The sequence below is a fragment of the Xyrauchen texanus genome, chromosome 8, assembly GCF_025860055.1.
Source record: "Xyrauchen texanus isolate HMW12.3.18 chromosome 8, RBS_HiC_50CHRs, whole genome shotgun sequence".
In the NCBI taxonomy this organism is placed as follows: domain Eukaryota; kingdom Metazoa; phylum Chordata; class Actinopteri; order Cypriniformes; family Catostomidae; genus Xyrauchen; species Xyrauchen texanus.
Window position 1 is genome coordinate 49,765,818 of NC_068283.1, and position 21,359 is coordinate 49,787,176.

The window sequence follows — 21,359 nt, forward strand, 5'->3', positions numbered from 1 at the left end:
GTCTCATAGTTATGGAGGATTATCTAATGTGCAAATCTGTCTATTAAATATGTTTATGCTCATTTTAAATGAAAGTTCCCAGAACAGATCTTTGAGGTTGTTTTTGGGTTATCTGAGTGTTTGAGCATGATGATTCAGAGAGAAAACATTCAGTGCTCGAATTGAATCATCTTATGGGGGATCCCCAACATAAGACTTTTGTTTTTGGTGGTGTAAATATACAATTTATACAAAATATACAATATATTTATTTGATCATAATATGCATAACTAATTATATATATATATGTAATTATATAAAAGAACAGGCTTTGTGTTATTAGTCCAGTGTTATATAACACAGATTGATAAACTCCTATTCTTCTTTTAAATGGTTTACTCAAAGTAATACTGGATTTAGAGGATGACAAAGCAGCAGACCCAAAACAGCAACTATGGCAAATATACCAGCGGACTACATATAAGGCACTTGAAGACCTGTAAAAGCAAGTAACTTCAAAATACATTGAAATGTCTCAAAAACAGTAGAAAATAATCAGATACCGACTACATGACAGCTTCATCACCCAACCAATCAGACTGTTGAACACTTGATCAATCACGATACATATATCAGCACTTTATTCATCTTGTATCTCACACTGGACTGTCATAATTATATTCTCCACAATTCAACGACTGACTGTATATATATTTTTATATACCCTTACCCATATTTTTTATTTTATTGTATGTGTATCTTATTGTGTGTATTGTCTATTGTACATTGTATATAATTATTGTGTTGTGTAAGTATGTGTACATCTGATATGTAAATTGTTTTGTGTAAATATGTTGTTTATTGTAATTGGTATATGTCTCGTCACTGTCATCACTGATATGTTGCTCGGAACTGCACACAAGAATTTCACCTACTGTTGCACTTGTGTACATGTGTGACAATAAAGTGATTTGATTTGATTTTTGATTTTAAATATGCAGTTAATTAGGTCGAGATTTTTTATTTATTTTTTACAAATTTTAGCTAGGTGTTGTGTAAGTATGTGTATATTAGATATGTAAATTGTGTAAATATGTTGTTTATTGTAATTGGTATATGTCTCGTCACTGTCATGACTGATATGTTGCTCGGAACTGTACACAAGAATTTCACCTACTGTTGCACTTGTGTACATGGTAGTGTGACAATAAAGTGATTTGATTTGAGATAGCTTACAGACTCACTGGACGGCACAGGAATAATCATTTCATAATGTCTCAGAAAGATAAAGGAGCGGTCACTAACTTCAAATGGACCAGTTTAAGGACCTGTTTTTATTACTTAAATTAAAGGCTGTAATGATACATACTATAGAGAGGAGATTAGGGATGAACCCAGATACGGGAGCTTTATTCAAAGAGTGCAGGACAACTGGGCAAACAGGATACAGTCTTTAGAATAGTTCCTAAGTTTAACATGTGCATATCCACTGGAGATTCTCAAAACTCAGCTCAGCATTCATCCATAACAGCCATCAAGTTCATTTCAGGAACCAGTGGGTGAAGACATAAACCAAAACTCATGACAGGTAAGTATCTCAAGTACAGTGCATCTGGAGAGTATTCACAGCGCTTCACTTTTTCCACATTTATTTATGTTACATCCTTATTCCAAAATGGATTAAATTCATTATTTTCCACAAAATTCTACAAACAATACCCCATAATGACAACGTGAAAGACGTTTGTTTAAAATATTTGCAAATTTATTACAAATAAAAAAATGAAAATAATCACATGTACATAAGTATTCACACCCTTTGCTCAATACTTTGTTGAAGCATCTTTGGCACCAATTACAGCCTCAAGTCTTTTTGTGTATGATGCTGCAAGCTTGGCTCAATATCATATTTCAACCTTGATATTTGTAGTAAAATCATAATAATAATAGATGAATGAAAACCATGGTAATAAAAATCATATTTTTGTGGTTATTGTGGTTTACTACAAATAAAATGGCAATTTAAGCTATAAAAAAAAATGAAAATAAGATTGTGTAAAACAATTAAGAGAATCTTTAAAATGGAGGTGTTTTAAAAGTATTAATTAATAGGAACACTGGATATATGTTTAGATGTTTATATGTCTATATAAATGTTCCTGTAGAAATTAAGCAGTTAAAGTAAAAGCTAAAATTTGTTAAATTTGATTACAGCTAAACTATTTGTTACAGTTCATTTATATTTATAAATGTTCTATAGCTCTATTTCTTTATACTTTCGTAGTTTTTTTCTAATGAGTACTGAACAGGACTGTAAATAGAATTATTTAAAGAGAGAAAATAAAACTAGAGAGGTAAAAAAAACGGTAGGCATAATAAGTTTTGACTCAAGCCAATAAAAAAAAAGATGATGATAAGTAAATTAATTGAATAATAAAAATTAAATAATACAGTATGCTATTAAAAGCATGGTTTCTGCCAAAAGCAAAACATGGGTAGCCTAAAACACTGACGGTTACTACAATATTACTACTAACCAGTGTTGATGTAATGCATTACTGAGTAACTATCTGTCTGGGTCAACATCCGCTGCTGCTCTTCTCTTCTGTGATGTACCGCAAGGCTCGGTCCTGGGTCCCATGCTTTTCTTGTTATATATGCTTCCTATCGGTTCAATCTTCAACAAACACAGTGTCACGGGACTCTGTGTATCTCAGCGAGTATTGACAGTCTACCACACCTGGAGTCGTGAGTTCGAATCCAATGTGTGCTGAGTGACTCCAGCCAAATCTCCTTAGCAACCAAATTGGCCCGGTTGCTAGGGAGGGTAGAGTCACATGGGGTAACCTCCTCGTGGTCACTATAATGTGGTTCTCTCTCTCTCGGTGGGGCGTGTGGTGAGTTGTGCGTGGATGCCGCGGAGAATAGCGTGAAGCCTCCACACGCGCTACGTCTCCACGGTAACACGCTGAACAAGTCACGTGATAAGATGCATGGATTTACAGTCTCAGATGCAGACGCAACCCGGATTGAGTTGAGTCAATAGACCACCACGAGGACTTAGAGCGCATTGGGAATTCCAAATTGGATTGAAAAAAAAAAAAAAAAACACGGTGTCACTTTTAATTTTTATGCAGATGACACCCAAATCTATTTACCTCTGAAGTGCAATTAAAAACATGCCTTTGAGCCATTACCTGCCTGTTTAAAAGAACTGAAAGATTGGCTGACCCAAACATGCTTAATGTTAAAAGAGAATAAAACAAGTTATTTTACTCGGCTCTAATGACAGTAATCATTCGTGCAACCTCAAGTTAGGTACTCTTGAGCCTTTTAACACATCATGTGCCAGGAACTTAGGCTTCTTATTCAATAAAAAACGTATTAATGCTGTGGTTAAGTAAAGTTTCTTCCATTTACGATGATTAGCCAGAGTCAAACCTGTTTACTCTCTATGAAAAACCTGGAAAAAGTAATTAATGCGTTAAACTCGTCTCGTTTAGACTACTGCAATTCCCTTGACATTGGAATCAATCAATCCGCCCTCAAACGTCTTCAATAGGTCCAAAATCCTGCAACCAGATTCTTAATGTACAGACGCAAGTATGAGCACATCACCCCAATTTTAATCTCACTACACTGATTAAAATCACCCCAATTTTAATCTCACTACACTGACTACCGGCCAGATACAGAATCAATGTAAAAATTTCACTAGATATTTACAAATCTCTGAACAACAATAAACAAGTGTATATTTACCATTCAAATGTGCTACGTCCCCAAATGCCTACTTGCCCCCTAAAATCTGGGGACTGTGGATTACTCTACAGATCCAGATTAAAGTTTAGAGGTGATCGAGCGTTTGCTGGCCCAAAGCTCTGGAACAGTCTGATATCAGAACAGCTCCCAGTCTACCTGTTTTTAAGTCTAGGTTAAAAAAACACCTCTTTTCATTGGCTTTTAACTTACCTTGATACCTTGCCTTGTGTGTCTTCTTTAGTTTGTTTTTACTTGTCTATTGTTTGATTTTATTGCCCTGTATATTTTACTGTAAGGCACTTTTGATCAACTTCGGTTGTTTTTAAATGTGCTCAACAAATAAACTTTGACTTGACTTGAATATCCGGTTTTGAATGATGGTGAAATAATAGCAATAAGCAGTATTGATGAAGTGGAGATGTTCTGTTAAGCTTTCATAAAAGTAAATAGTTCAGAGAATTTGATAGAAGAGAGAAGCAGGATGAGATATTCTCAGAATGAGAGAATTTCCTCAATTAATGGATGAGGGAAGCTAGGGACAATCTATTGGATGTTCCAGTTGAGTTAAAACGAGCCTTGAGAAGAATGGAAACATCAACCCCAGGTCAGGATGAGATAAGATACAATATGCTCAAACATTGAAGGTGATTTTAGCATTTTACATTAAAGTCTGGAAAATGGGAACATAACCCCAAACTAGGAAAGAAGCAGTGGTGCTGCAAATAAGAAAGCCTGGGAAAGACCCAGGCATACTGCTAAATTACAGACCAATAGCAGAGAATGATAATGGGTAGATTAATTTACTATCTAGAAAAAGAGGGGACATTTTCACCTGACCAGAGTGGGTTTAGAATTGGAAGAGGACCAATGGATCCCGTCATGTGTCTAAAGGCAGATGTCAACAACTCCAGTAAGAATCCAGTTAGGTCTCCTTAGCAACCAAATTGGCCCGGTTGCTAGGGAGGGTAGAGCCACATGGGGTGACCTCCGCGTGGTCACTATAATGTGGTTCTCGCTCTCGGTGTGGGGTGTGGTACGTTGTGCGTGGATGCCGCGGAGAATAGCGTGAAGCCTCCACGTGTGCTATATCTCCACGGTAACACACTCAACAAGTCACATGATAAGATGCGTGGATTGTTGGTCTAAGACGTAGAGGGAACTGAGATTCGTCCTCCACCACCTGGACTGAGGCAAGTCACTACACCACCACGAGAACTTAGAGCACATTGGGAATTCCAAATTGGTGAGAAACTCAAAAAAGCCACAACAAATAAAGAGTCAGTAGTAGCAGTATTCTTTGATATAGTAAAAGCATGTGATATGCTATGGAGAGAGGGTCTGCTGGTGAAACTGGAGCAACTGGTGATGGGTGGCTGGATATTTAACTGTATTAGTGATTTACGATTAAAGTGAGATTCCATATCATCTAGTGGTGTTGTAGAAAATGGCACTCCTCAAGGAAGTGTAATAAGTCCAGTGCTATTTGTAAGACTGGCTCCAAACTGTCTGCATCACCTCTGGGAAAGACAAAGAACTCTCCTACACAGATGAGCATCTCCACCTGAGTCAACTCATCCTGCTGAGCAAGGACCATAAAACGCAAATCTCTGCCCCCCTCTACCCATCCTGTTTTCCTTCAGGTCATGACACCTCAAACTCACCTGTTCTCCATTTAACAAAATATAATATTTAATGTATACAAATAATGTGTTTAGGCATGTTTGATATCATTTAAAATGTCTCAGTGCAACTGGTAAAATGTTCTTTTCTCCAGGTTTGTAAAACTTATTATCAACGTAGTTATAAGGTATTTGCCAAATACTGAATAATTTTGGAGGTCTATCCCCCTCCTTGAAGGTTAAACCCCAGGAGGCCAATAACCCATTCACCCCCAAATTATCATTGTTCAAAGGAACATTGACACAATGTGTATTCTGTCTGGATATTTAAGGAAGGCTGGCCCAGAGCTCAAGGTTCTCTGTAGTCAGATGATCCCACACCTCAATGTGTGTAACTGTAATATCTGCATTCAGATTTCCCATGCTTTCCAATTACATGTACTTTTCTCAACTGCCAGGTATGTTCTTTGACTTGTTTCTTTAACTTGTGTTTTAAATCCTACCTGGCAAATAAATTGTTACTTTTTGATTTATTCTGTATTCCTCTGAAATCATTTATATCAATACTGGGTCTTTAAAATAGTAGAAACCGCTCTGGAGGAACCGAGCAGGAGAATCCCATTTTAAGAATCATCATAACTGAAGCTTTAATGTAGGAGGAAGCCACTTAAAGACTATCAGTTTGAATCTCATTAGAAACTGATCAAAAGGTAAATGAATAGAAGAGGATTCAGAGTAATCAATAACTTAAATGATTAAAATAAAAGAATAATCAGAAAGAATTTAGAGCTTTAATCTAAATCAGAGGTCAACTTAAAATTGGAGTCAGATTAATATAAAATTGGAGTCAGATAAAATTAATAACGGGATGAATTTGTAAAGTGCAAATTATTAACAATAATTGCTTTACTTCAGCACTCAGAAAAGACAGATCAACGCAGAGACCTTCAAGGGGCAAATCTATCTATTCAAAGGGCTCCACTCCGGACCGATAGGTTTATGAGTGTGCCCTTCTTTTGCCTGCCATTTTACAAGTGGTGACCCCGACGTGATCTGCAACGAGCAAGTGACGTCTTTTCAGCGCGACATCCTGTTTTGTACAGAGGATGAGTTTTGAGCTTCTTCTACTTCTCTGTCTTCATCAGCTCTGGTAACTCCATTCTTTTGGCCTATTAGAAGTTTTGAGGGAAAGCACAGACACATCCCATATAGACACATTTATAGAACGGGTCGGAATACCCACTGTTAGACCGGAGACCGATGACCTTCTTACGTGACAAAGGACTAAATTTCAAATTGAGTAATGATAAATTCCTATCATGGTACTCTACGTAGGGTCGGAGACTAGAATCCAAATCTAAATACAAAAAACCCCCGTCGCTATTGTATATTTGCTTTGCCGTAACAACATCGACACCATGTTGAAAAACGAGCAAATTATAGTAAACATTAAAGAAATAGAGAAATCACGATTGGAAGAATTAAAAAAGTTGAGGGCTCAAGTCGACACATTTGTGTATAAAAAGCAAAGCTGGGCAAGACGGGTAGATGCAATGGAAGCGCAGATTAATGATCTCCAACAAAAACTCAGATCAGGTCGAAATTATGCATCCGCCTTAGAAGAGTGTTGTAACAACGCAGGCTTCCCAATATCAGCTATAAAAGAAGCAGCCGGTAACATTAGCTTATGCAAAATACACAAGAGAGGCTCAAAACAGAGCCCATGGGGATGATCCCTCTCAGAGGACAAAAGAAAACATGGCGTTATGGCGTTCCGAAAACATCAGTTCAAGTCGTGGTCCTTAAGACAATAACAAAAGCTGAAGACAAAATCACAACTATCATTCGTCCTTTAACATGTGAGGAATGAAGCTTACTCTAAGAAATAGTTGGCATGATGCCAAGAAGGGGTCCATTCCAGCCTTTATTTATAATAATGATTAATGATGTCTTCGGAAAACTAGACAAGAGCATTGGAAGATCGCTGTTTGCAGATGATCAGAATCAGAATCAGCTTTATTGCCAAGTATGCTTACACATACAAAACATTTGTCTTGGTGACAGAAGCTTCCAGTCTTCAACAATACAAACAATACCAAAAACAGCAGCAAGACATAGATAATTAAAAATGAATAATTATACATATACGTACATACACTAACACTTTCATTCATACACACACATACATAGTGCAAATGTAAAACAAATCCGTTATATAAAGAACAAAAATACAGTATATTATGTACAGTGCAAAAAGTGTTTTTCTTTGTAAGTAAGGGCAGAAGATATGTTGGATAATATAAATTAAAATTAAAATTAAACTGTGTATTGCACATAATTATTGTTCAATGGGGCAGTTTTAAATGTTTATTAGATGAATAGCCTGAGGGAAAAAGGTAGTGGGCAGTGTGAGTGGGGTCCAGAGTGATTTTACCAGCCTTTTTCCTCACTCTGGAAGTGTACAGTTGGACAGACTCAATGACTGCTGAATCAGCAGCACTGGTGGCAGGTTGAACTTCCTCAGCTGGCGAAGGAAGTACAACCTCTGCTGGGCCTTTTTCACAATGGAGTCGATGTGTATCTCCCACTTCAGGTCCTGTGAGATGGTAGTGCCCAGGAACCTGAATGACTCCACTGCTGCCACAGTGCTGTTTAGAATGGTGAGGGGGGACAGTGTTGGGGTGTTCCTCAATCCACAATCATCTCCACCGTTTTGAGCGTGTTCAGCTCCAGGTTGTTTTGACTGCACCAGAAAGCCAGCCTTTCAACCTCCTTTCTATATGCAGACTCATCATCATCTTGGATGAGGCCGAAAGCTGTTAATCCACCGACAGATAGACATGGAAACAGAGAGTTGGTTTAACTTAGTCTGGAGAGATTGGAGAGCTCCACATTGAGGCGGCCATCTGCAGTGCTATCATTGTTTCTATGATGAGCACTCTGGTACAGAGGAAGAGATAATAAATACAATGTGCAGAAAATGCAAAAGGCATTAAATGAAGTGGTAGAATGGTCGTATAAGTGGGGATTTAAATTCTAGGTGGAAAATCACAATCATATTCTCTAATAAAAAAGACAGAGTTGAAGTTGAGATTATATAATAAAGGATTAGTACAGGTTTCTTTAATAAGATGAGTATGGTTGGATGGCAGATGGAGAGGACATGTAGAAAAGATGGTAAGAAAGTATTGAATGTAATGGAGATGTATGTCGGGACAGGGGTGTGAGCTCACAGAATGCTTTAAAAACGATATATATAACAATGATTAGATCTGTATTAGATTATGGACAGGATTGAAGCACAGGCATTAAGAACTTCCTGCGTATGCTTCAACACCAGTTTCAGGTAGAAGTTGGGCATTTGTCTCTTTATATTAGAAGACAGCAGCTGATGGCAGTGTACTGGACAAACCTTAAAATCAGGGTGCGCCGCATGTAACGCTGAAGATATTAGAGACATGTTGGAAAGGGGGATGAATAAGTATAATAGTTTTATGTGGATAATTGAAGGGATGATAAATGAAATGGGTCTAAATACATGGAAGTGTGCACCAAGAGTGATACTGACAACAATTCCTTTGTGGAACGTTTTTGTTGCGCTCGAGTTTCTGTACGGACCATAAAAAATGCAGCACAACCGGAAGTTCATTCCACGCTTCGAGCAGACCTGCATTTACATCATAATTAATCAAATAATTCATCAACTAGCTCTCCACAAGACCCTGTTTCCACCTTTTTAACAAAGTTGGTGTAAACCTTGTCATCTTTGTTAAGATTTTCTCTTCTCCATTGCTGCCATGTAGTTTCCCTTGACATTTTGTCTTCGGGTAACATCACCTCTATCTCAGAGTAGCAGCAATCTGGACACATGCGATACATACAATTTCTTCTGATGACATGCTATATGTGAGAGAAGTGAAGATATGCTTGATGTTGGAACAGCTTTAATGCCAGCAGCCTAACATTTGCATGATCAAAACAAGCGCAAGTGTCTCTTGTCTTTGGCTCTGTCACAAAGAAGGGTCGCAGTCACACAAACGGTCTGTTTGACATTTTAACTCCTTCCCCACCACTTCATTGTACATGCTGTGGAGTTCCTTCAGATTCCTTAAGAGCACTCTGCTGCTTTTTCCTTCTTTCATGGTGTCTCTCTTTCCAGGGAGAATTTGGCTGTATTTTCTTTGATGCTGCCAGTTTCTTTTCCCCCTTTGGCTTGCACCTCTAATTCACAGTCTTCTTCATCTGATAGGCCTTTCTTTACTTTTTAGCATTTTTTTCACACTTCCTTTTTTGCTGGGCTAATTGCACTTTCATTGTGAGCAAAGCTTATCAGCGATGAGATTGTCCGGATGTCACTTGGACCTTACTGACGTAGTAGCAGAAGAAATCTGGAAAAATGGATGAATTGTTATAGCGGTGTGTGGACACCTGGAAGAGTACGACACAACGTCATACATGTACAGAGACCGGACGATAAAAGACATCGCTTGGAGGAAAGTGAGCGAGGAAGTTGGATGACCTGGTAAGTTCTGAAAATATGCGTGACTACTTGATTCCAGCTATTGGTTGCACTTTACTATGAACCAAGTTGTAGAAGCCCCGCCTCCTGTCCTGTTCCAAAAAGCGAACCGGATATTTTCTTTGCATTGTATGTGAATGCACCATTGGCGGTAAAGTTGAACACTGCAATTGCCTCAATCTTTCCCTATGGTCCCGTTGGTTTTGCCTCCATTGTTTCCTCTTTTTTTCTGCAGCAAGTGTATCAAGAGATCTAATTGGCTCCTGGACCATCCCTGCCTTTTTACGTCTGTGGTAGCTAGACAAAATAAAAATAAAAGATTATATAATTGATGAATTTAGTCAAAGTGAACTATGGCTTGATTAGTTTTTTATTACTTTTCCTTAGTGCTTTCATTTTAAAGAACACCATTTGTGGCTGATAGACTGTGTAGCCTAACAAAAGCTCCATATAAACAAGAGTTTATTCAGACAACTGAAGACCCGCATGATAAACTAATTGTATTTGGACATTTCAGCTTTTCTTTTATTGAACTACACTTGTTACTTCCTCTATTACAAAGCAATACCTCTCTCTCTTTTTTGCCAAAAACTCCTCCCTAGCCATGTGTGTGTGTGTGTGTGTGTGTGTGTGTGTGAGTGTGTATGTGTGTGTGTGTGTGTGTGAGAGTGTGTGTGTGTGTGTGAGCGTGTATTTATCACTTTGTGGGGACCAAATGTCCCCATAAGGATAGTAAAACCCGAAATGTTTGACCTTGTGGAGACATTTTGTCGGTCCCCATGAGGAAAACAGCTTATAAATCATACTAAACAATGTTTTATTGAAAATGTAAAAATGCAGAAAGTTTTCTGTGAGGGTTAGGTTTAGGGGTAGGGTTAGGTTTAGGGGATAGAATATAAAGTTTGTACAGTATAAAAACCATTATGTCTATGGAAAGTCCCCATAAAACATGGAAACACAACATGTGTGTGTGTGTGTGTGTGTGTGTGTGTGTGTGTGTGTGTGTGTGTGTGTGTGTGTGTGTGAGAGAGAGAAAGTGTGTGTGTATGTGAGTGTGTGAGAGAGAGAGAGAGAGAGAGAGAGTGTGTGTGTGTGACAGAGAGAGAGAGATAGAGAGTGTGTGTGTGTGATAGAGAGTGTGTGTGTATGTGTGTGTGTGTGTGACAGAGAGAGAGAGATAGAGAGTGTGTGTGTGTGACAGACATAGAGAGTGTGTGTGTGTGTGTGTGTGAATGTGAGTGAGTGTGAGAGAGAGAGTGTGTGTGTGTGTGTTTGTGTGTGTGAGAGAGTGTGTGTGTGTGTGTGTGTGAGTGTGTGTGTGTGTGTGTGTGTGTGAGTGTGTGTGTGTGTGAGTGACAGAGAGAGAGAGATAGAGAGTGTGTGTGTGTGACAGAGAGAGATAGAGAGTGTGTGTGTGTGATGACTGGTACCAGCGGTGTCAAGATCGGCCTCTTTGGAGGAGGCTTGTGAAGGATGCTGCTGGCCAGTTGGAGGCAGTCGCCCTCCAACAACAACGGAGGGCAGAGGAGCGACGCTCACAACAACGAGCAGAGCTCAGGGTGGCTAAAGCACAGCAAGTTGGCACAGTAGGGGGCACAGGTGGTGTGTCACTGTGTTACTGTGTAATTTTCTATGCGTCACTCTCCGGTTGTGATTGTAAGATTATGAGCACCTGGTTTGGATGGGCTGTAGGTATTTAAACGCCTGTTTGTCACCTGGCTAGGACCGATGCTCTTTGTTCTTTTCTGTCTTTTTTACAGGAATCGGGAGGTGGCAGGGGCCATTGGATTAAGAATTCTACCATCATGAGATCTTCGTTTTGTCTCATCTAGCTCATAGCCATGGATGATCTGATCAGCGTTTGAATGTCTTGTTTTTGTTCATTTCGATATGTTTTTTAATAAATACATATTTTGTAACCGTATCTATTTTGTGATCTTTTTTGTTGCAGTTACGAGCCGAACTGTAACAAAATTGGGGGCTCGTCTGTTTCAAAATGTGTGGTTTTTTTTATATATGTTACACTCCGTAGTTGTGCGCGCCGAACTTGATTCTAATGAGAATCACCTGGATGTGCTTTAGTCTGTTTGTTAGCGCTCTCAATTTGTAATTGCAAACTTTTGATTATTCACTGCCTGTAGAGGAAATTATAGGTAAGTAATTTCACTGAGTTTGAATTGATAATGTAATGAGAAGTGTTATGCAGTGTTGCCGCAAGCATTTTAAATCGTTTGTTGTAGCGAGGTTAGATGTTTGTTTCTCCTAAAATGTGTCTTTTCCCAAATAGGTTGTAGCAACTTTTTATTTTTATTTTAGTGTGTTATTTTTGTGCTGATGCTGGGCTGAGGGCACTGCCGCTGTCCTGTATCTCTCTGGTTATCTGAGAGGTATTTGTGCTGTCGGTATATAAGGGCTTAAAGGAACTCGGCTCTTGGTTGAAGCACGAAGTCTAGTGTTGAGTTAGTTTTTTATTTTGGGCGTAGTGGGAAAAGACTCTGATTATGAGGAATTAGAATGTGTTTAATTAAACAAAGTGCGTGAAAACCGTAAAAAAAAAAAATGGCCTCACAACTAAAGAAAAACGTCTAAAAGAGGGTGTAGGACTGATTGTAAAATCAGCCTTGGCAGATTTGGGTGTGTTTACAACTAGGCCTGAGAAACCTACTGTGTCTGAAGTTCAAGACCCTAAAGAGCAATTTATTCCTCAAAGTTTTCCTTCCTTAACCTATGAGCAACAGACAGACATGATTCTTTTAAAAATGGAAAATAGTCAAATAAGTTAAGAAGTTGAACTTCGTAATCTAGGTCTGAAAGCATAGAGACTGCAATTAATTAGAGGAGGTAAGCTAGAGGCTCGGTCTATTATTGTGCAGTCACAAATGGGTAACTCATTTTTGCAGGGTTTTCATGTTTCAAGAAGCCTTAGTCTTATGCCCAAGTTTAGTGAAGATGAGTTGGACACTTTCTTTAGTTTATTTGAGCATTTAGCAAATTTGATGGGATGGAAAGATAGCGAATGAACATTATTGTTGCAGTGTGTGTTCATAGGTAAGGCTCAGAAGGCAATTCTACACTTAGTGTGACAGATAATAAGGTCTATACAAAAGTGAAGGAAGTGGTATTGAAAGCTTATGAACTAGTTCCTGAAGCATTCATACAGAAGTTTAGAGCTTTGTGTAAAGGAGGGCAACAAACTTTTTTTGAGTTTGCAAGAGATCTGCGTATTCAATTTGATCGGTGGTGTTCCTCATCTCATGCAGATACCTATGAGGCTCTTTATGAATTCATGTTGTTGGAACAATTTAAGAATACCCTATTGAAAGACGTGTCTCTTTTTATAATGGAATGAAACATTTAAAATGGCAGAGGAGGATGTTCTGACACACAAGGGTGAGGTTAGAAGAAATCGTTGGCATCGTACAAACAACTCTTCAGATAATGTTGAATGCTGTTCATTTTTGTCTAGTGGTGTTAATCCTGAGAGAAAACTAAAGTCCATTGAGGAATATGATCAGTGTGCGTGTTGTCTTAAAAGATTGTCCTCTAAAAGCAAAATTCAGTCGTGTTAATCCTGAACCAAAATCAGCTTTGTTGGTGTCTTCAGTAGCGTCTGAGATTACCAACCTTCCTGATAATGGTGACGAGTGTATGCTGGAACAAGAAAAAGCAGTTTTGTGTAATGAAAAGCAAATGTATGCTCCCTTCATTACAGATGGTTTTGTGTCTCTTGTTTGGGGGCAGACATAAAGTTCCTGTCCAAATTTTGAGGGACACGTGAGCCTCAGAGACATTTATTTTGGAGTCTGCTTTAGCCTTTTCCGCTGAGTCAAGTACTGGTAAGGAGGTGCTGATAAAGGGAATTGGATTACAAAGTTTGTCTGTTCCATTACATGCAGTAGTTCTTCAGTCAGAACTGGTTAGTGGTGCCGTGGTTGTAGATTTCTGTTATTTTAGGTAATAATCTGGCTGGGGGTTATGTTTGGAGAGATGTACCACCACCACCAACCATTTCTCCCTCTTTAGAAGACCAAACTGTTGTTCCACAATTTCCTGATGTGTTTGTCTCCTGTGCAGTCACTCGTGCAATGAGCAAAATTGAATCTGATGTTCTGCAGGATTTGGAGTCTCAGCCTGAAGATTCGTCAAAGATGTTTGTGTCTGGCCACCCTGTTCTCTCTTCTCACAAGGAGTTGATTAAAACTAAACAGGAGGATAACACTTTAAAGGAGATGTTTACTTCTGTTTTGCCTTCTACTAAGTTAGGGGAAGTTGCAAGTGGTTATTTTGTTGAAGATGGCATGCTACTTTGTAACAGTCACTGCCTGTCACATGTTTATTTGTTTTCATTTTCAGTGCTATGTTCATCCCATCCACTAGGGGGCACCAGTAGCACCTCTACCTTATAGATAAAAGAGGAAGTAGGAGAGTAAGAGGTAGATTCAGTTTGAGTAACCACATGGTATCTGCTGTTCTTAATGGTAATTCTGGTCTGAGAAACGTTAAGTTTGCTGCTCAACCAGGATTTTTGTATTACCCGTGACTTATAGCCCTTGAGTGCTGGATTGGGAGTTTGCTTGGGTGCATGAGGGCAACTGCCCAAGGACTTTATTCAAAGAATCCCGGGCTGCAACCAGAAGGACAAATACTTCATTTCATCAGTTACTACCATTCCCAGATAAGACTGCTAATTCTAAAGACTGCTCACTTCATCAACCTCATTATCCGTCAACATCTTTTATGGGGCATTTCACCTTCATCCACTCACACCAGGACTTTTCTTCTGTGATATTTTGTTTGTTTGGGTGTATGATGAAGTGTTTTGTGTAAAATTCAATATATTTGAAGAGAGAAGATTTTCATTTAGTTGTCTTTTGTTGATTCATGTTTACCCTGAACACAGTATCTGATGCAAGACTGATTTCCCCCTCATTCTACTGTAGCAGGCCTGGTTTAAAATAGCTGGGACAGTTATAACTTAGGAAGTGGCTGTCTGGCAAGGAGGTATTGTTAGGTCATGCATCTATTCAAGTTGTTGTGCCGACATCTCTGAGAGAAACCGTTCTGAAAACTGCTCATGGAGATGTAGCTGGTAATTTCAGGGTTAATAATGTGTAGAATCAGTTGTTGCAATACTTTTATTGGCCTCGTATGAAGATGTTGGACAATATATTAAAACCTGTCCAACATGTCGGTTAACAGGTAAACCTAACCAGCCTCTCAAACCAGTCCCCTGATATCCTATCCCAGCTGTAGTACCACCATTCCAACACTTGGTGTTAAACTGTGTTGATCCGTTACCACTGTTGAAGTCTGGTAACACCTACCTATTTACTGTAATGTGTCAAAGTACAAGACATCCAGCTGCTTATCCTTTTCGTTTCATCACAACTTGTTCCGTAGTGAGGGCCTTGACTCAGTTTATATCTATTTTTGAGATAATCTAAGATCATTCAAAGTGACAAAGGTACTAATTTTACCTCTGGTATGTTTCAGGAGGTGTTAAGACAGCTTGGGGTGAGGCATCATCGATCTACTGCCTACCATGCACCAAGTCAAGGAGTTACATTTACATTTCTGCATTTGGCAGATGCTTTTATCCAAAGGGACTTACAGTGCACTTATTACAGGGACAATCCCCCCGGAGCAACCTGGAGTTAAGTGTCTTACTCAAGGACACAATGGTGGTGACTGTGGGGATCAAACCAGCAACCTTCTGAGTACCAATGTATTATACAGAGCACTTATTACAGGGACAATCCCCCCCGGAGCAACCTGGAGTTAAGTGTCTTACTCAAGGACACAATGGTGGTGACTGTGGGGATCAAACCAGCAACCTTCTGAGTACCAATGTATTATACAGTGCACTTATTACAGGGACAATCCCCCCCGGAGCAACCTGGAGTTAAGTGTCTTACTCAAGGACACAATGGTGGTGACTGTGGGGATCAAACCAGTGACCTTCTGAGTACCAATGTATTATACAGTGCACTTATTACAGGGACAATCCCCCCGGAGCAACCTGGAGTTAAGTGTCTTACTCAAGGACACAATGGTGGTGACTGTGGGGATCAAACCAGCGACCTTCTGAGTACCAATGTATTATACAGTGCACTTATTACAGGGACAATCCCCCCGGAGCAACCTGGAGTTAAGTGTCTTACTCAAGGACACAATGGTGGTGACTGTGGGGATCGAACCAGCAACCTCCTGATTACCAATGTATTATACAGAGCACTTATTACAGGGACAATCCCCCCGGAGCAACCTGGAGTTAAGTGTCTTACTCAAGGACACAATGGTGGTGACTGTGGGGATCAAACCAGCGACCTTCTGAGTACCAATGTATTATACAGTGCACTTATTACAGGGACAATCCCCCCTGAGCAACCTGGAGTTAAGTGTCTTACTCAAGGACACAATGGTGGTGGCTGTGGGGATCAAACCAGCAACCTTCTGATTACCAATGTATTATACAGAGCACTTATTACAGGGACAATCCCCCCGGAGCAACCTGGAGTTAAGTGTCTTACTCTAGGACACAATGGTGGTGACTGTGGGGATCAAACCAGCAACCTTCTGAGTACCAATGTATTATACAGAGCACTTATTACAGGGACAATCCCCCCTGAGCAACCTGGAGTTAAGTGTCTTACTCAAGGACACAATGGTGGTGACTGTGGGGATCAAACCAGCAACCTTCTGATTAACAGTTGTGTGCATTAGCCACTACACCACCACCACTCTTAAGATTTAGAACGTTTCCACCAGACCTTAAAATCTTTGTTGTGGGCTTATTTTGTCGAGTTAAATCATGATTGGGAGTAGCGTTTGCCGTGGTTGTTACTGGCAGCTCGGGAAGTGTTGCAGGACAGTTTAGGATTTAGTCCTAATGAGTACAAGTACCTCTTACTCCTCGTGCTCAAGAAATTGCATCGTTCATCACTTCATTTGGCTTATTCTCCTATTCTGTGATGAGTTTTGTTCTTAGAATGTGCCTGCTACTTTCCAGTGCCTAATGAACCAGGTGGCATCTGGTTTAGAGGGTTGTTCTGTATACTTAGTTGATGTTGTGGTCTATAGTCAGACCTGGGAACAACATCTCTGCTGGGTCCGAGCCCTGTTCGAACGTCTTGCTGAGGCTCAATTAACCATTAACCTGGCGAAGTGTGAGTTTGCCAGGGCCACGGTAACTTATTTGGGCAAAGTAGTTGGGCAAGGCATGGTGCATCCCATGCAGGCTAAGGTTCTGGCCATTTATAACTTCCCTCTCCCAAGTACTAAGCGGGAAGTAATGCATTTTTAGGCATGGTAGGATATTATAGGAGTTTTTGTCCGAACTTTTCATCAGTAGTAGCTCCTTTAACTGATTTGCTGAAAATGAAAGTAAAATTATTGTGCCAACAGGCATTTGAAAATGTTAAGAGATTGCTTAGGCACTGCACCTGTCCTTGCTGCCCCATGCTTTGGGTCATCTTTTCAGATCCAGGTGGATGCTAGCCAGGTTGGTGCTGGGGCTGTATTATTACAGACTGGTGCAAATGGTGTAGACCAGGGGTGCCCACGCTTTTTTGTGTGATGATCTACTTTTAAATGACCAACTCTATAAGATCTACCAACTAAAAAAAACACAGTTTCATTTAAAATAAGAAAATGCTTGTTGGGACTACTGCATGTATCCCTACATGGAATTTATCTTCTAATTAATAAAAAAATATATAATAATGTTCAATGTTGATATCATTCCGTTTTAACACTAAACCCAAAACACCTACAGCACAATAGATTACAATAGTCAGAGCATTTACCAGTAAATATTGACCAGGTGAGGTTTTGTTTATTCAGTTGCCATGACAACTAGGTTTGCGCATACGCGCCTTCCAAGGACTTCTGAGAACAGAGCGCGAAATTGCGACGCTACTGCCCGCATTAGGCAAAACTGTCTGATTCCATTCAGTGCAAGTCAGTGCAAACCTAGTTGTCATGGCAACTGAATAAACAAAACATCGCCTGCTCAATATTTACTCGTCAAGTGTAAGTCAGACAGAAACTAAAAGAAGGAAAGACATTATATTTATTTTTATTAAAATTTAACGAAAGTACATTTAATTTTGTGCGATCTACCAGCATTGCCTCGACTGGTAGATCGTGATCGACGTATTGGGCACCCCTGGTGTAGACCATCGGGTCAGTTACCTCTCTCGTATATTTAGTTCTTATCAAGTACATTATTTAACAATTGAAAAGGAAACATTTGCATTGATTTGGGCAATACAACATTTTGATGTTTATGTGACAAGCGGTATTACTCTTGTGGTCTTTTCTGACCATAACCCACTGACCTTTTTACATTCTTTGCAGAGCCCAAACCAACGGTTGTTTCGATGGTCTCTCTCTTTTTACATCCTTACGCTTTACACATTCGGCATATACGGGTGTGGATAATGTCCTGGCTGACACCTTGTCCCGTGCTCCTTGTAATTCTTTGAGGTTGATTACCCTTAGTAACTGGTCTCTCATTTTGGATTTCTCTCACTTTAAATGTTGCTTTTCTTAGATGCTTTTTCAAGCAAACCTTTAGAAAATGTGTCAGTTGGAAAGTAAGCTACTCACTCACCTCAGTTGAATTTCCTGGCACTGAAGAGAAAAAAAAAATGCATTGTGATGTCACTAGAGTGGTAGCCTTTTCTTAAAGGGGCAGATTCCCCAATATGACAGTTTGGAGGATAATTTAATAATTAAATATTATTATTAATATATAATTTGTTAGTATTTAACTAAACAATGTTCATAAAAATATGTTAATATCACAATAAGAATGGAAATTATACAGATAAAAGCTGAAAACTGTATAAAAAGAATATAATGTCAAACAGGATAACGGATGACATTATGGATTAAAAGAAAATAACTGTTATCCTATATGACAAACTTGTTATCCGGTATGACAAAACTCAGTTTGAACCTTAATCAGTTAGTTGTTTGGCCACCTATAGAAATCTGCAACCTTGACCTACAACTTCCAAAGATGTAAATTCATATTAAATAAACACATTTGCATAAAATGATCATTATATTTATTTTTAGCGTTGTCTCAAATGACACAAGATTTTACTACATAATGTACTAGTAGGCAAAAAGGTAAATTAAACACATTTTAAGAGAGATTAACCTTTCACCATTGTTTGGGGGTCCTTCAGGGTCTACCTGATTGTGTAACATCCTGTATGATAACTTGTCAAAATAAAATGCCCCATAAAATTGCTCCAGTTTTCTTGTTATCCCGGATGACATTGGCTGACTGCAAGTTTTGGGACAGAATGCTCCAAAGCATAACAATCAACTGGATGTCATATTTTTAAAATATTTAAAAGAATTGTTGGCAACACTCATGCAATAATGCCTGTGGCAGAGATTTTAGGTGTTATTTGATTTTTAACACTTTTTGTAGCTTTTTTGCGGTGCCAGCCAAACATCACTTCAGTCTATTATGATGGACTTCAGAGGATGAACTGATGCCAACTCCAACCTGCATCACCTCGGTCTATTGATGGACTACGATCTTGAAATGAAATGCTTAGACTAACTATTGCCAACAAAAGCCTTCATCAGCCAATTAACAAGGACAACTGCATCTATGTGAACTTCTGCAGTTAATCAAGATGAACTGGGTTAGGGTGGGGTTAGTCAGAGGGGAACTGGCCCCCACAGTGAGTCTGGTTTAGGGTAAGGGTGGGGTTGGTCAGAAGGGAACTGGCCCCCACAGTGAGTCTGGTTTAGTGTTAGGGTGGGGTTGGTCAGAGGGAACTGGCCCCACAGTGAGTCTGGTTTAGGGTTAGGGTGGGGTTAGTCAGAGGGGAACTGGCCCCCACAGTGAGTCTGGTTTAGGGTTAGGGTGGGGTTGGTCAGAGGGGAACTGGCCCCCACAGTGAGTCTGGTTTAGGGTTAGGGTGGGGTTGGTCAGAGGGAACTGGCCCCCACAGTGAGTCTGGTTTAGGGTTAGGGTGGGGTTGGTCAGAGGGAACTGGCCCCCACAGTGAGTCCTGGTTTAGGGTTAGGGTGGGGTTGGTCAGAGGGGAACTGGCCCCCACAGTGAGTCTGGTTTAGGGTTAGAGTGGGGTTGGTCAGAGGGGAACTGGCCCCCACAGTGAGTCTGGTTTAGGGTTAGAGTGGGGTTGGTCAGAGGGGAACTGGCCCCCACAGCGAGTCTGGTTTAGGGTTAGGGTGGTGTTGGTCAGAGGGGAACTGGCCCCCACAGTGAGTCTGGTTTAGGGTTAGGGTGGGGTTGGTCAGAGGGGAACTGGCCCCCACAGTGAGTCTGGTTTAGGGTTAGGGTGGGGTTAGTCAGAGGGGAACTGGCCCCCACAGTGAGTCTGGTTTAGGGTTAGAGTGGGGTTAATCAGAGGGGAACTGGTGTCATGGAAAATCTTTGAAGAATCTCTCTAAGATGCAAGAAAACTCTCAGAGTCCAAGGTTCCAGATGCCAAAGTTGAAGTTTATTGAGCCACCAACAAACTTGAGAAGGCCAGCTGTCCGTTCTGAATACACAGTTGTGAGTTCTCAGTTATATACCTTTTAGTTATCTTTCTTGGACTCATTAATCTCTCAAGTCTTCTACTTTTGATCTAATGGTGGAAAGTCCTTCACTGGCCAATTTGTTTTTTATTTTGTCTGTTTTCCTTAGAATATACTGTTATCTACTTTCCATAGAATGTGCTATTTCACACTTAGTTTTAAAGTTTTCATATTACCTTAATTTGTTACACAGAATATTGATTAATTATTTTAGAAAATATACCATACTGGCCCCCACAGTGAGTCTGGTTTCTTTATTTTATATCACGGCACGAGTGATTTCACATCAGGAGACGAGTGATTTCACATCAGGTGACGAGTGATTTCATATCAGGAGACGAGTGATTTCACATCAGGTGACAAGTGATTTCACATCAGGTGACGAGTGATTTAATTTCAGGTGACGAGTGATTTCACTTCAGGTGATGAGTGATTTCACATCAGGTGACGAGTGATTTTACATCAGGTGACGAGTGATTTTACATCAGGTGACGAGTGATTTCACATCAGGTGACGAGTGATTTCATTTCAGGAGACGAGTGATTTCATTTCAGGTGATGAGTGATTTCACATCAGGTGACGAGTGATTTCACTTCAGGAGATGAGTGATTTCACTTCAGGTGACGAGTGATTTCATTTCAGGAGACGAGTGATTTCACATCAGGAGATGAGTGATTTAATTTCAGGTGACAAGTGATTTCATTTCAGGTGATGAGTGATTTCACATCAGGTGACGAGTGATTTCACATCAGGTGACGAGTGATTTTACATCAGGTGATGAGTGATTTCACATCAGGTGACGAGTGATTTCATTTCAGGAGACGAGTGATTTCATATCAGGTGATGAGTGATTTCACATCAGGTGACGAGTGATTTCACATCAGGTGACAAGTGATTTCACATCAGG